General features: G+C 41.8%; 1 protein-coding gene across 3 annotated transcripts in view; it reads right to left on the bottom strand.

Annotated features, from left to right (window-relative positions):
- Nucleotides 1-12724, bottom strand: part of SOS1 (SOS Ras/Rac guanine nucleotide exchange factor 1) — a 148479-nt gene that overhangs the window by 134187 nt on the left and 1568 nt on the right. The window lies entirely within an intron of this gene.

Below are 12724 nucleotides of genomic sequence, written 5' to 3'. Positions count from 1 at the left end.
CTGAAGAATTTCATTCACTGGTTTGCACCTGTCTGCCTGTGAGGTAGCCCATACTAACAAGGAAAGCCAACAAGGAGTCATCTTTGTGGCCACATGGTTGGACTATTCAGGAACTTACTGCTGGTTTGCCTCAAGTACTCCTGGTTCACTAGTTCACGGAATAATAATTTGGGGTGTTACTTGAATTGTTTTCTTTTGTCTTACTGTTCGGTTCATGGTTTTGCATATTAAAGATTTAATTACATAAACATTGAAAATGAATGCAAAGTTTATATGATTAGCTTCTGAAGTAAACTGTGTACCATTAATTTCAATGAAAATTAAGTTTTTACTTTTAAGAATTCACCTTAAGGCAACCTTTTTTTTTTTTTTTTTTCAGTACAGGGTTTTTTTTTTGGAACAAATTACCCACCTGAAATGGGGAAAAACTATAATTTATCCCGAATTAGGCAATTCGTAGCCAGAGATGACCCTGATTGGTCATAAGAATGAACCTCTCAGATCTCTGACTACAGGAAGGATAACAGACTGAGTGCTGCAGCAGCTGCACTCAAATCCATCACTGTGTTTGTGTCAAGGCCAGTTTCTCACTAGCTCCTCCCTGTCACTGACCGAGCATGGCAGGCCTATTCCTGGGAGACACATTATTCTTGCAATAGGTAACTTTCACTCAAACACTTCCTAAGCCTTGCAAACTTTCCTTAGTATTGCACTACAGTCTAAGACAGTTTCACCCAAAGTTCCTTCCTTCCTTACCTCTCTTTTAACTTGGAGTCAGACTGACATCAGTCTGACAACTCTCCCTGTCTCCTTCCTTTTTCCCCCTCACAAGCATTTCACCCAACAAATTCCTTATGTGCTTAATCCCATCTTGGCATCTGCTTCTAAGAGGTCCTGGACTAATACAATGACAAAGGCTCCCCTTGAAGCATCACACTTAAAAAAAAAAAGAAAAAGAAAAGAAAAAAAAAACTAGCCATTTTACATGAACTATTTCTAAAATACAGTATTTGCTTCCCTATTTGCTAAAAGAAAATATACTAAACATGAGTATTCCAAAATTAAGGTGTAGGTACTAAGAGTATGAAGACATTCACTCTACTTAGGGGATGGAGTTGTAGTAGAAAGGCTTTGTGGAGGAGATGGTGTTTGAAATGTACTTCAGAGCCATCCTCAAAGCCTTCAGGCTATACCTGCCTGTGATTATCAAGGACAGTCCATCAAACAGGCCTTCCACGCTTGGATATCCGCCAAAGAGTAAATCCCTCCTATCGCAATTCTCTCCCAGCCCTCTAATCTCTAGAATACTGATGGTTCCTTAATTTCCCTCCAAACGTGATCTCCCAATATTCCCCCTTTTATCACCATCCCCACTTAAACACCTCAGTCAGAAACCTAGGAATCCTCTTTGACTCCCCTCACTGCCCTGCTCAATTCAATCACCAATCTATCTCTAAATCTCTCTAATTAATTTGTCCACTTTTCTCTATACCCACAGCTATTGCGCTAGTTAAAGCCACCTGTCATCCCTTCCATGAACTACTGCAAAATCTCCTAACTGGCTTTCCTGCCTACAGTTCAGTTCCCATTTAATCCATGCTCCACACAGTCTACAGCAGTCCTTCAAAATTCATGTGTGTCAGCTCCCTGCTTAAAACCCTGCAGTTGCTCCCCACTGCTGACAAGATAAAATGCAATTATTTGATTCACAAGATCTGGCCCCACACTCCAGACTTCAGCTACTCAGAACTCCAAAAATGCTGAGTTCCTCTTGGCCTCCAAGCTACCACAAATCCTTGGAATTTATTTCCTCCTAAACCTTAACTAGCTAACTCCCACTTCCATTCACTCATTCATTCATTCATTCACCCATTTATGGTCCCACTTCCATTTTAAAAGTCACTTCTGGCCAGGAACAGTGGCTCACTCCTGTAATCCCAGTGCTTTGGGAGGCCAAGGCAGGAAGATCACTTGAGGGCAGGAGTGTGAAACCAGCCTGAGTAATATAGTGAGACCCTGTCTCTACAAAAAAATTTTTTAAAAATTAGCCAGGAATGGTAGTGCACACCTGTAGTCCTAGTTACCTGGGAGGCTGAGGTGCAAAAATTGCTCGAGCCTAGGAGTTCAAGGTTACAGTGAGCTATGATTACACCACTGCACCCCAGCCTTGGTGACGGAGTAAGACCTGGTGTCTTTAAAAAAAAATAAAAAAAAAAAATTATATGGGCCGGGTGCAGTGGCTCACATATGTAATCCCAGCACACTGGGAGGCTGAGGCAGGTGAACTGCTTGAGCTCAGGAGTTCGAGACCAGCCTAGGCAACACGGTGAAACCCCGTCTCTACCAAATATACAAAAGTTAGCTGGGTGTAGTGGCACATGTCTGTTGTCCCAACTACTCAGAAGGCTAAGGTGGGAGGATTGCTGGACCCCAGGAAGTTGGGGCTGCAGTAAGCCATGATTGCACTACTGCACTCCAGCCTGAGTGACAGAGCAAGAACCTGTCTCAAAAAAATAAAACAATAAAATGAAATAAAATAAATGATATGTCACTTCATCATAAGCATACAAACATAAGCATACAAGGACAGTCTCCTAGCTTCTCACTGCCACCCAAAGACCGTTAATCCTCAGCCAGTTCCTTTATGGTCTGTGCTACCTTTCCATTAACCAGTGTCTTTTAAAATTCTACCTTTTTTAATGCAACAGAACCTTTTTTTTCCCAAATGAAATCCTATGCAAAGCTCCAAAATGTAAAAGGACTGAGCTCCTCGGCTTAAAGTAAGGGGTTTCAAAGCCCTGTCCATTCAGCCTCCCTCTCTCCTGAGATACTTATTCCTTAAAAATTTAAGGTTCAGGACAATTAGAACACCACCGTACTGCATTACACTTCCTACTCAAAAAAGGCAACACAGTGGAATATAAAGAGTTGTTTTTGAAGCTATTCTGACTTAGGTTCAAATCCTGATTCTACTCCTTACTAGTCATAAGATCTTATGCAGTTTGTCCTCATAAAATCCATTTCGTCAGCTGTACAACGGAGACATTACCACCTTCAAAAGTCAATGGGTAGAACAGAGATAAGCATGTGAACAATATTGCCTAGGATACTGGCAAACAGCAGGAACTCAATAAAATACTATCTGCCATGACTTATTATCACAGGAATGAAAGATTAACATTTAAAAAGATCTAGAAACACTAAAACATAATTTTTAAAAGAATAAAATTGGAGTATTACACTACCTAACACCAAAACTTACTATAAGTGGAGAAATCAACAATTAGATAAATGGAGAATGGAGAGCCTAGAAATCAACTGACAGAGAGATACAGATACAGTTGTGCGTGTGTGTATATAGTCGTCCCTCAGTATCCATGGGGGATTGGTTCCAGGACCTCTCTCAGATACCAAAACGTGCAGATGCTCAAGTTCTAATCTTACAGAAAGTGGTGTAGCATTTGCATACAACCTGTGCACATCCTCCCATATACCTTAAATCCTCTCCAGATTACTAATAATAATTAATACTATGTAAGGAGTTGTACTGTATTGTTTAAGGAGTAATGACCAAAAATACCTGACAAATTTAGTACAGATGCAATTTCCCCCCATCCTGCTCCCCCAGATACTTTTGATCCACAGTTGTTTGAATGCACAGATGCAGAGGACTGACTGCATATACACATACACACATGAATCATGTAATTTTCATAAAAATATCAACACAATCCAACAGAAAAAAGAAAATCTCTTCAACAGGCCACTACTCTAGGCATACTGTCTATGGCATAGCCCTGCTCTGCAAGGGGCAATAAAAAAAAAAAGAAGAGGGTCTCTTCAACAGATAGTTCTGAAATAACTAGATATCAGCATTGAAAATAAATGGATCTCAATTCCTACCTTGTATCATAACACAACAATTAACTTGAAATGGACCACAGAGTCTATGAAAGCTAAAAGTATAAAGCTTTTAAAAGACAACGTTAGGAAAATATCGGCAAAGGGTTCTTAGACATAAGACAGCAATAACCTTAAAAGAAAAAAACATATATTTGACTCCATCAGTATTAAAAACTTCTGGCCAGGCACAGTGGCTCATACCTGTAACCCCAGCACTTTGGGAGGGTGAAGCAGGTAGATCACTTGAGGTCAGGAATTTGAGACCAGCCTGGCCAACATGGAGAAACCCCAACTCTATTAAAAATACCAAAATGGGCAGGGCAAGGCAGGTGGATCACCTGAGGTCAGGAGATTGAGACCAGCCTGGCCAATATGGTGAAACCCTGTCTCTAATAAAAATACAAAAATTATCCGGGTGTGGAGGCACATGCCTGTAAATCCCAGCTAATCGGGCGGCTGAAGCAGGAGAATCGCTTGAACCCAGGAGGTGGAGGTTGCCGTGAGCTGAGATTGTGCCACTGCACTCCAGCCTGGGCCACAGAGCAAGACTCCATCTCAAAAAACAATAATAATAAGATGGATTCATGGATGAAGGGATGGATAGGCATGCCATAGAGCAAACATAATAAAATTATAATAAAATGTTAATTATAAAATCTGGGCAATGGGTATAAGGGTGTTTACTGTACAGTTCTTTCGACTTTTCTGTGTATTGAAAAATCTTCATGACAAAATGTTAGGGTAAAAACTTTATCACAAGACAAACTTCTAAAATGAAGTACAAAGTTTCTTCCTATTTTGTCTACGGCTGTAATAAATACTACGTCAGAGGAGGTGAGAAGTAGTTGTCACTTTTACTATTATTTGATTAAAACATCCTTACTGCTGTTACTTCGGACCTTCCTCCCACTGCTAGAATATAGTCTCCCTCTCTGCTACAGTACATTCCATAATCTCTGTGGACTTCATCATCATTCCCATATGCAACCCAATACATCAACTTTAGAGCTCCTAATTGTCTCATCTGCTGCATCTCTGGAATCCTTTTTTTTTTCTTTTTGAGATGGAGTTTTGCTCTTGTTGCCCAGGCTGGAGTGCACTGGCCCGACCTTAGCTCACTGCAACCTCCGCCTCCAAGTTTCAAGCGATTCTCCTACTTCAGCCTCCCGAGTAGCATGTGCCACCACATCCAGATAATTTTTGTATTTTTGGTAGAAGCGAGGTTTCGCCATGTTGGCCAGGCTGGTCTCGAACTCCTGAGCTCAGGTGATCTGCCCTCCTCAGCCTCTATCTCTGGAATCTTAAAACTCCAAAACATAACAATTGTCATCATCTCTAATCATAATCCCCTATCTACTCCCACTACCCTTCTCTTCTAACTCATGAAGATTTTGAATCCATGGAGCCCTAATTTTTCTTCCAGTCCCTTATTTCTCTTATATACCCTTACTTCCTCTCTATCATTTGAAATATCCCCCATCTTCTTAATTTCTACTGCAGCTACCTGCAACCAACTAGCTTCTCTCCCTGTTTACCTGAACAGATAAGTGCTGCCGGAGGAGAATCTCACAACCACCAGATCAACCCTACTCCAAGTTTATGGTCTCCACACTCAGCACTGCTCAGCAATTCCTCTCTCGCTCACTCGCTCTCTCTCTCGCTCTTTCTTTCTTTCCCATGGGTCACTGCAGCATCAGCCTCCTGAGCTCAAGGGATCCTCCCACCTCAGTCTCCCGAGTGGCTGGGACTACAGGTGCATACCACCATGGCTGGCTTTTTTTTTTTTTTGGTAGAGATGGTGTCTCACCATGTTGCCCAGGCTGGTCTTGAACTCATGGTTTCAAGGGATCCTCTCACCTCAGGCTCCCAAAGTGCTGGAACTGCAGGCATGAGACACCGCACCTGTCTTGCAATTCCTTTCTAAGGTACTGGTTGGCTCCTCTACACTCCACAGCAGCAATTCCCAAACTTCACTATTCCTTCTAAATTCCTTACTACTTTCCCTTTCTTCACTCTGTAAAAAAATTTTTGCCTTTCAGTTCATCATGAAAATGGAGGTGATCTGGCCAGGCGCCAGTGGCTCATGCCTGTAATCCCAGGACTTTGGGAGGCCGAGGCGGGCAGACTGCCTGAGCTCAGGAGTTCAAGACCAGCCTGGGCAACATGGTGAAACCCCATCTCTACTAAAATACAAAAGATTAGCCACATGTAGCAGAGTGCACCTGTAATCCCAGCTACTGGGGAGGCTGAGGCAGAGTTGCTGGATCCCAGGAAGTGGAGGCTGCAGCAAGCTGAGATCGCACCACTGCACTCCAGCCTAGAAGACAAGAGCAAGACTCTGTCTCAAAAACGAAAGAGAAAGAAAGAAAGAAAGAAAGAAAGAAAGACAGACAGACAGACAGAAGAAAGACAGACAGAGAGACAGAAAGACAGAAAGAAAGAAACACAGAAGGAGAGAAGGAAGGAAGGGAGGGAGGGAGGGAGGGAGGGAGGGAGGGAGGGAAGAAGGAAAGAAGGAAGGAAGGAAGGAAGGAAGGAAGGAAGGAAGGAAGGAAGGAAGGAAGGAAGGAAGGAAGGAAAATAGAGGTGATTATTTAGCATGAACTCCCTGCTCCCCAACCTACAAACTCCTCTTTATCACTTTCCCTCCTATCTCATAAGAAAAGATGTCATCACCCCTGCCACAGAGATAGCATTACATAGTGTTTTATTAATTAATGTATTTAGAGACAAGGTCTCACTCTGTAACCCAGGCTAGAGTGCAGTAGCCCAATCATAGCTCACTGCAGCCTCAAACTCCTGGGCTCAAGCAATCTTCCCACTTCAGCCTCCTGAGTAGCTGGGACTACAGGCATGCACCACCATACCTGGTTTTTTTTCCTTGTAGAGACAGGGTCTCACTATGTGGTCTAGGCTGGTCTCAAACTCCTAGCCTCAAGTGATCCTCCTGCCTTGGCCTCCCAAAGTGTTGGCATTAACAGCATAAGCCACCACGCCCAGTCAACACAGTGTTTAAAAATACAGATTTTAGGGTTGGGGGAGGGGGTTCATGGTACAAAAATAGATAAATAAATAAATTTTAAAAATAAAAATAAAGATTCTGTAACTAAATTACACAGGCAAATTTAACTTTCCAAACCTTGATTTTCTCTCCTGTAAAAAGGAAGCCATAATAGTACCCTATAAGAATTAAATGAGAACACAGGTGAAGTGCTTAAAGTAGTATCTCCCAAACAGTTCAAGGCAAATTCCATCGCTCTGTGTTCCTGAATCTTCACCAGCATTCTCTATTAGCTCCTTCCCCAAAGGCTCTTAACAAGTTTTTGTCGTCTCCAAATAAGAAGTAAAAATGTCTTACCCAATCTTGAATATCTTTTTTGCCTCAGCACTATCTATTTTCCCTTCCATTCCAAGCTTCTAGAAAAAAAATAATCTGAACAAAAAGGTTAGCAGCCCTTGCTATTCTTACTTTCTCCATGTTCTTCCATCTTCTACTGTTACAATAAAACTGCTCTGACATAGTGACCAATGACCCCTTAGCTGCCAAACTTAATACTTTTCAGGCCCTTTGACTTTTCTATAGCCTGATATGATCAATGACTCTTTCTTTTCTTTCTCTTTTTTTTTTTTTGTTTCTTTTTTTGAGACAAGGCTTTACCCTGTCACCCAGACGGCAGTGAAATGGCACGATCATGGCTCACCTCAGTATCAACATCCCAGGCTCAGGCATTCCTCCCACCTCAGCCTCCTGAGTAGCCAGGACCACAGGTGTGTGCCACCAAGCCTGACTAGTTTTTTTGGTTTTTTGTTTTTCTTTTTCTTTTTTTTTTTTCTGAGATGGAGTTTCACTCCTGTTGCCCAGGCTGGAGTGCAATAGCACAATCGCGGCTCACCACAACCTCTGCCTCCTGGGTTCAAGCAATTATCCTGCCTCAGCCTCCCAAGTAGCTGGCATTACAGGCATGTGCCACCACGCCTAGCTAATTTTGTATTTTTAGTAGAGAAGGGGTTTCTCCATGTTGGTTAGGCTGGTGTTGAACTCCTGACCTCAGGTGATCCCCCGCCTCAGCCTCTCAAAGTGCTGGGATTACAGGCATGAGCCACCTCGCCCGGCTGATTTGTTTTCATTTATTTTTGAAACAGAGTCTCGCTCTGTCACCCAAGCTGGAGTACAATGGTGTGATATCAGCTCACTGCAGCCTCCACCTCCCAGGATTCTTGTGTCTCAGCCTCCCAAGTAGCTGGGATTACAGGCGTGCACCACCACGTCAGGCTAATTTTTGTATTTTTAGTAAAGACAGGGGTTTCCCTATGTTGGCCAGGCTGGTCTCAAACTCCTGACCACAGGTGATCCATCTGCCTGGGCCTCCCAACATGCTAGGATCTACAGGTGTGAGCCATTGCACACAGCTAACAACTCTTTTCTTGAAGCATTCCTCTCTCAACTTCTCAGACACTAGTGTTTCATTCCTTCTGCCTGACTCTTTGCTTCTCAGTCTCCTTACATCGTTCCTCTTCCTCCACTATCTCCCTATACACTATTTTCCACTCCCCTTCCCCACTTCTTATGCCGGCCCTTTTTCAGTCTTACTCAAATCATTTTCAGCATGTGGTCTCATCTACTTTTTAAAATATCTTCATTGAGGTACAACTGACATACAATAAACTGCACATATTTAAAACGTACAATCTGAAAAATTCCAGCATATGTATACACCCCTGAAACCATCAGCACAATCAAGACAAGTGAACATAAAAAGCCTCTCCCTAAACAACCACTGATCTGCACTAGTTTGCAGCTTCTAGAATGTTCTATAAGTAGAACATACAGTATATACTCTTTTTTCGTTTCCCTTCTTTCATTAAGTATAATTATTTCGAGATTCAGCCATGTTGTCATTCGTATCAAGTTTGTTCTCTTTTTTTTTTTTTTTTTTTTTTGGAGACAGGGTCTCATTTTTTTGCCCAGGCTGGAGTGCAGGAGCACAATCACACCTCACTGCAGCCTTGACCTCTCAGACCCAAGCAATGCTCCCACCTCAGCCTCCCAAGCAGTTGGGACTACTGGCTCATGCCACCACACCTGGCTAATTTTTTTTAAATGTTTTGGCTAATTTTTTAAGTTTTTTGTAGAGACAGGTTTTCAGTATGTTGCCTAGGCTGGCCTGGAACTCTTGGGCTCAAGTAATCCTCCCACCTTGGCCTCCCAAAGTGCTGGGATTACAGGCACAAGCCAATTCACCCAGCCAGTTTGTTCCTTTTTGTTGCTGAGTAGTATTCCACTGTTTGTCTGTATCACAATTTGCTTATTCATCCACCTGCTGATGGACATCGGTTTCCAGTTTTTGACTGAAAAGAGCTGCCATGAACATTCATGTATAAGTCTTTGTATAGGCTTCATCTATATTTATGGCTTTACTCACACATCTAGAAGTTCCAAATCTGCTTCATCAGATACCAACAACAAATAGCCAGTCAGAGAAGTTCACTTGAATAACCCAAAAGGACTTTTAAGTCAACAAGTCCAAAAATCATCTTATTATGCCATTCCTCTCTCCAACCTAAAAGCTTCTCCTACATTCTCTATCCTGACTAAAGACGATCAAGTCAGAAACAAGTCTATTCCTGTTCCATTACCATTCCCCCAATCACTCAGTGAGTTACCAGGTCCTGTCATTTTGCTGTGTAAACATCTTTCAAATAAAATCCACATCCATATTTCCATCCTTGTTCAAATGCACCCTTAATTCAAATGTATATTATCTCTTGACTGGACTATTAAACTAGGCTTCTAACTTTTCTCCTCATTTCATGTCTCATTCTTCTCCAAACCATTTTCCATTCTATGGCCAAAGTGAATTTTCTAAAATTCAAATGTGCAGTTACTCCCCTACTTAAAACTTATTGGCTGGGCTCACCCTGTAATCCCAGCACTTTGGGAAGCTGAGGCAGGCAGATGGATGGAGCCCAGGAGTTCAAGACCAGCCTGGGAAACATGGTGAAACCACAACTCTACAAAAAATACAAAAATTAGCCGGGTGTGGCAGTGTGTCTGTAGTCTCAGGAGGCTGAGGTGGGAGGATCACTTAGGCCCCGGAGATGGAGGTTGCAGTGAGCCAAGATCGCATGACTGCACCCCAGCCTGGTGAGACTGTCTCAAAACAAACAAACAAAACAAAAACAAACAAACAAAGAAACTTTATCAATGGCGTCTAATTACCCAAGAAAAAATTAAAATTCCTTAGCTTAACATACATAAAAACTGTCCATAAACCAGTTGTCTCTCCAGACATGCCCTGCCACTTTCCATCACGTTCTAATTTAGTCTTTTCTGATTATGTCATTTACCTTTTTTATTTTCCTTTTTTGAGACAGATTTTTGCTCTTATTGCCCAGGTTGGAGTGCAGTGGCGCGATCTCGGCTCACTGCAACCTCCGCCTTCCTGAATTTCAAGCAATTCTCCTGCCTCAGCCTCCCGAGTAGCTGGGCTTATAAAAGCCCATCACCACGCCCAGCCAATTTTTGTATTTTTTCGTAAAGACGGGGTTTCACCATGTTGGCCAGGCTGGTCTCAAACTCCTGACCTCATGATCTGCCCACCTTGGTATCCCGAAGTGCTGGGATTACAGGTGTGAGCCACTGCGCCCGGCCCTGTCATTTACCTTTTTAACCTGAGTGTCAAGGGCAATACCTGTTCTATAGTAGACATGATATATTTGTGCAATAGGTAAGATAGGACTTAGACTCATAGATGCGGTGAAACAGATACAGTGGGACATTCCAGCCGCATTCAGGAAAAGTAGCAGTACAGACTGGCTAAAGCAAAAAGGAGACAAAAGATTATGGTAGACAATCCAGTCAGAAAAGCAGGATGAAGCCAGATATCAATCGCTGTCAATTCCATGCTAAAAAGTGTGCACTTTAGCGTAGGCTGAACTCAAAAGACATGAACAGTTCTGAACAGGAGTGTGACATGTTCAGAAGTGTCCTATAACTGGTGAGATCTGAAAAACAGAAGGTGAGGTGGGGGGCAGTGAACTTAATTAAGAAGTTATCACAGTAGTCTGAGAAAGGAGACTCAATTAGAGAAGCTGGAGGAGGGAACAGACTAGAAGAGCATGCCAAAGGGAAATAAACATACAGGCTCTACCTGAGTGTGCACTACTAATACAAAGAAGCCAGAGATGACCCCAACATTTTAAACCAGTCAAATGTAATAATAAAGTCATTAATCAAGAAGAAAAACTGAAATGACTGGTGGAGGAGAGAAGTCATAGTTTCAGTTTGTGTATCCCCTCACCTATTTATTCAAATTGAGTGCCTACCAGATGTCAAGCACTGTATGTATGGGGAATAAAATGAGGGTAAGATATCAAGCCTGTTCTCAAGGAGCATCCGATCTAGCTACAGGCAAGTAAATAGGAACTTAAAATTCACAGAGCTAGAATAGGGTGCAAAAAGAAAACAAAAGAGTAATATCCAATTCAGCCCTGATGATTTGAGAGTTCAGGTTGAGTGAGTCTAGAAGGATGAGTAGTGTTGGACCAGGCAAAGAAGGATGAAGGGACTAGAATATCCAAAGAGCCTCAGGTAAGAGTAAGAGAACACAAGTTGGATGCATCTACAAATAATTCAATAATAAATCAAAGGAAGAAATCAAGATATGGAGATATCCACATGAAATGTCCAGCAGGCAGGTAAAAACGTAGGTTTTGAGCTACCAACAACATATCCAGATATGAAATATACTGTATTTTCAACCTTGTTTAGAATCATTGTTAGTGGATATTTAAATAAGAATTGGAAGAACCTTACATATCAGCTAGATTATGTACACTTCCACCTCCTCTTATCACTTCTACTGCAAAAATATTTCTAGCTTAAAGTCAAAAGCTGGTTTATGTAAATATGCAAAAAGGACAAGTGGGGGCTGTGGTAAGGTGGAGATACACGACCTGTCTAAAGAAGGCAGCCATTTACTCACCTCCAGCAGTTTAGTGCCTCGCTTGAATACAGACCCTAAATGACAAGACCTTCCTATTCGTCAAGAAAAGCAGAAAATTCAGATTTTATGTAATATCTCCCATTTTCAAATATTAGCAACTAATTACATTTGAAAATAAAACCACACTGTGCCAGCCAAACAAAATGCTTCTGTGGACAGATTCCAGCAAGGGCCACCAGTGTGGCAGAATTAAAACAAGGTCTGTCAACTCCTACAATATTCTTTCCACTACTTCAAAGAATTCTCAGCTGATAGCTTGGTGATTCCCTAAGAAAGCAGCTGTTTTTGCCTCTAAGCAAAATGGCCCCTATTTGGCAATACTTTATGAGTTCCTTTACAGATTTTTAAACAATTTCCCTGTCTTCTCTTACCCTATCCGGACACCAGCTTCTAGCATCACAGAGACGTCCTACACCCATTCCATTGCAAGCTGAGAAGCCAAACTTGCAAGTAAAGCAAAAGTAAGGAGTGAGAGCCTGATGGGATTTCTAAGGAGTAAAGTATGTAAGATACATGGCATCTTTTTGGTTTTCTTTAAAAAAAAAAAAAAAAACACATAGATGTTTGTGACTAGTCAGACACTTGAAGGGGAAAATGTCCGTAACTTAAGTCAGAAATATATGAGCAAATACTCCTGACAAACCAAATAGTTTCCACTGTAAGACAGCAAGAGGGACAGGAGGAGAACAGGGCAAAAGGGAAAGTAAAAGTTACTGGCCTTTGAGAAATATCAGACAGCTTTTAATGTTTAGCATAAAAGGTACAACATTAATCTCCATTCTTAGTAGAAGCAGTTAGCATGAAACATTCTTTAA

The sequence above is a fragment of the Macaca fascicularis genome, chromosome 13 (assembly GCF_037993035.2).
Source record: "Macaca fascicularis isolate 582-1 chromosome 13, T2T-MFA8v1.1".
Classification (NCBI taxonomy): domain Eukaryota; kingdom Metazoa; phylum Chordata; class Mammalia; order Primates; family Cercopithecidae; genus Macaca; species Macaca fascicularis.
This window is presented reverse-complemented; position numbering and strand designations above follow the sequence as displayed.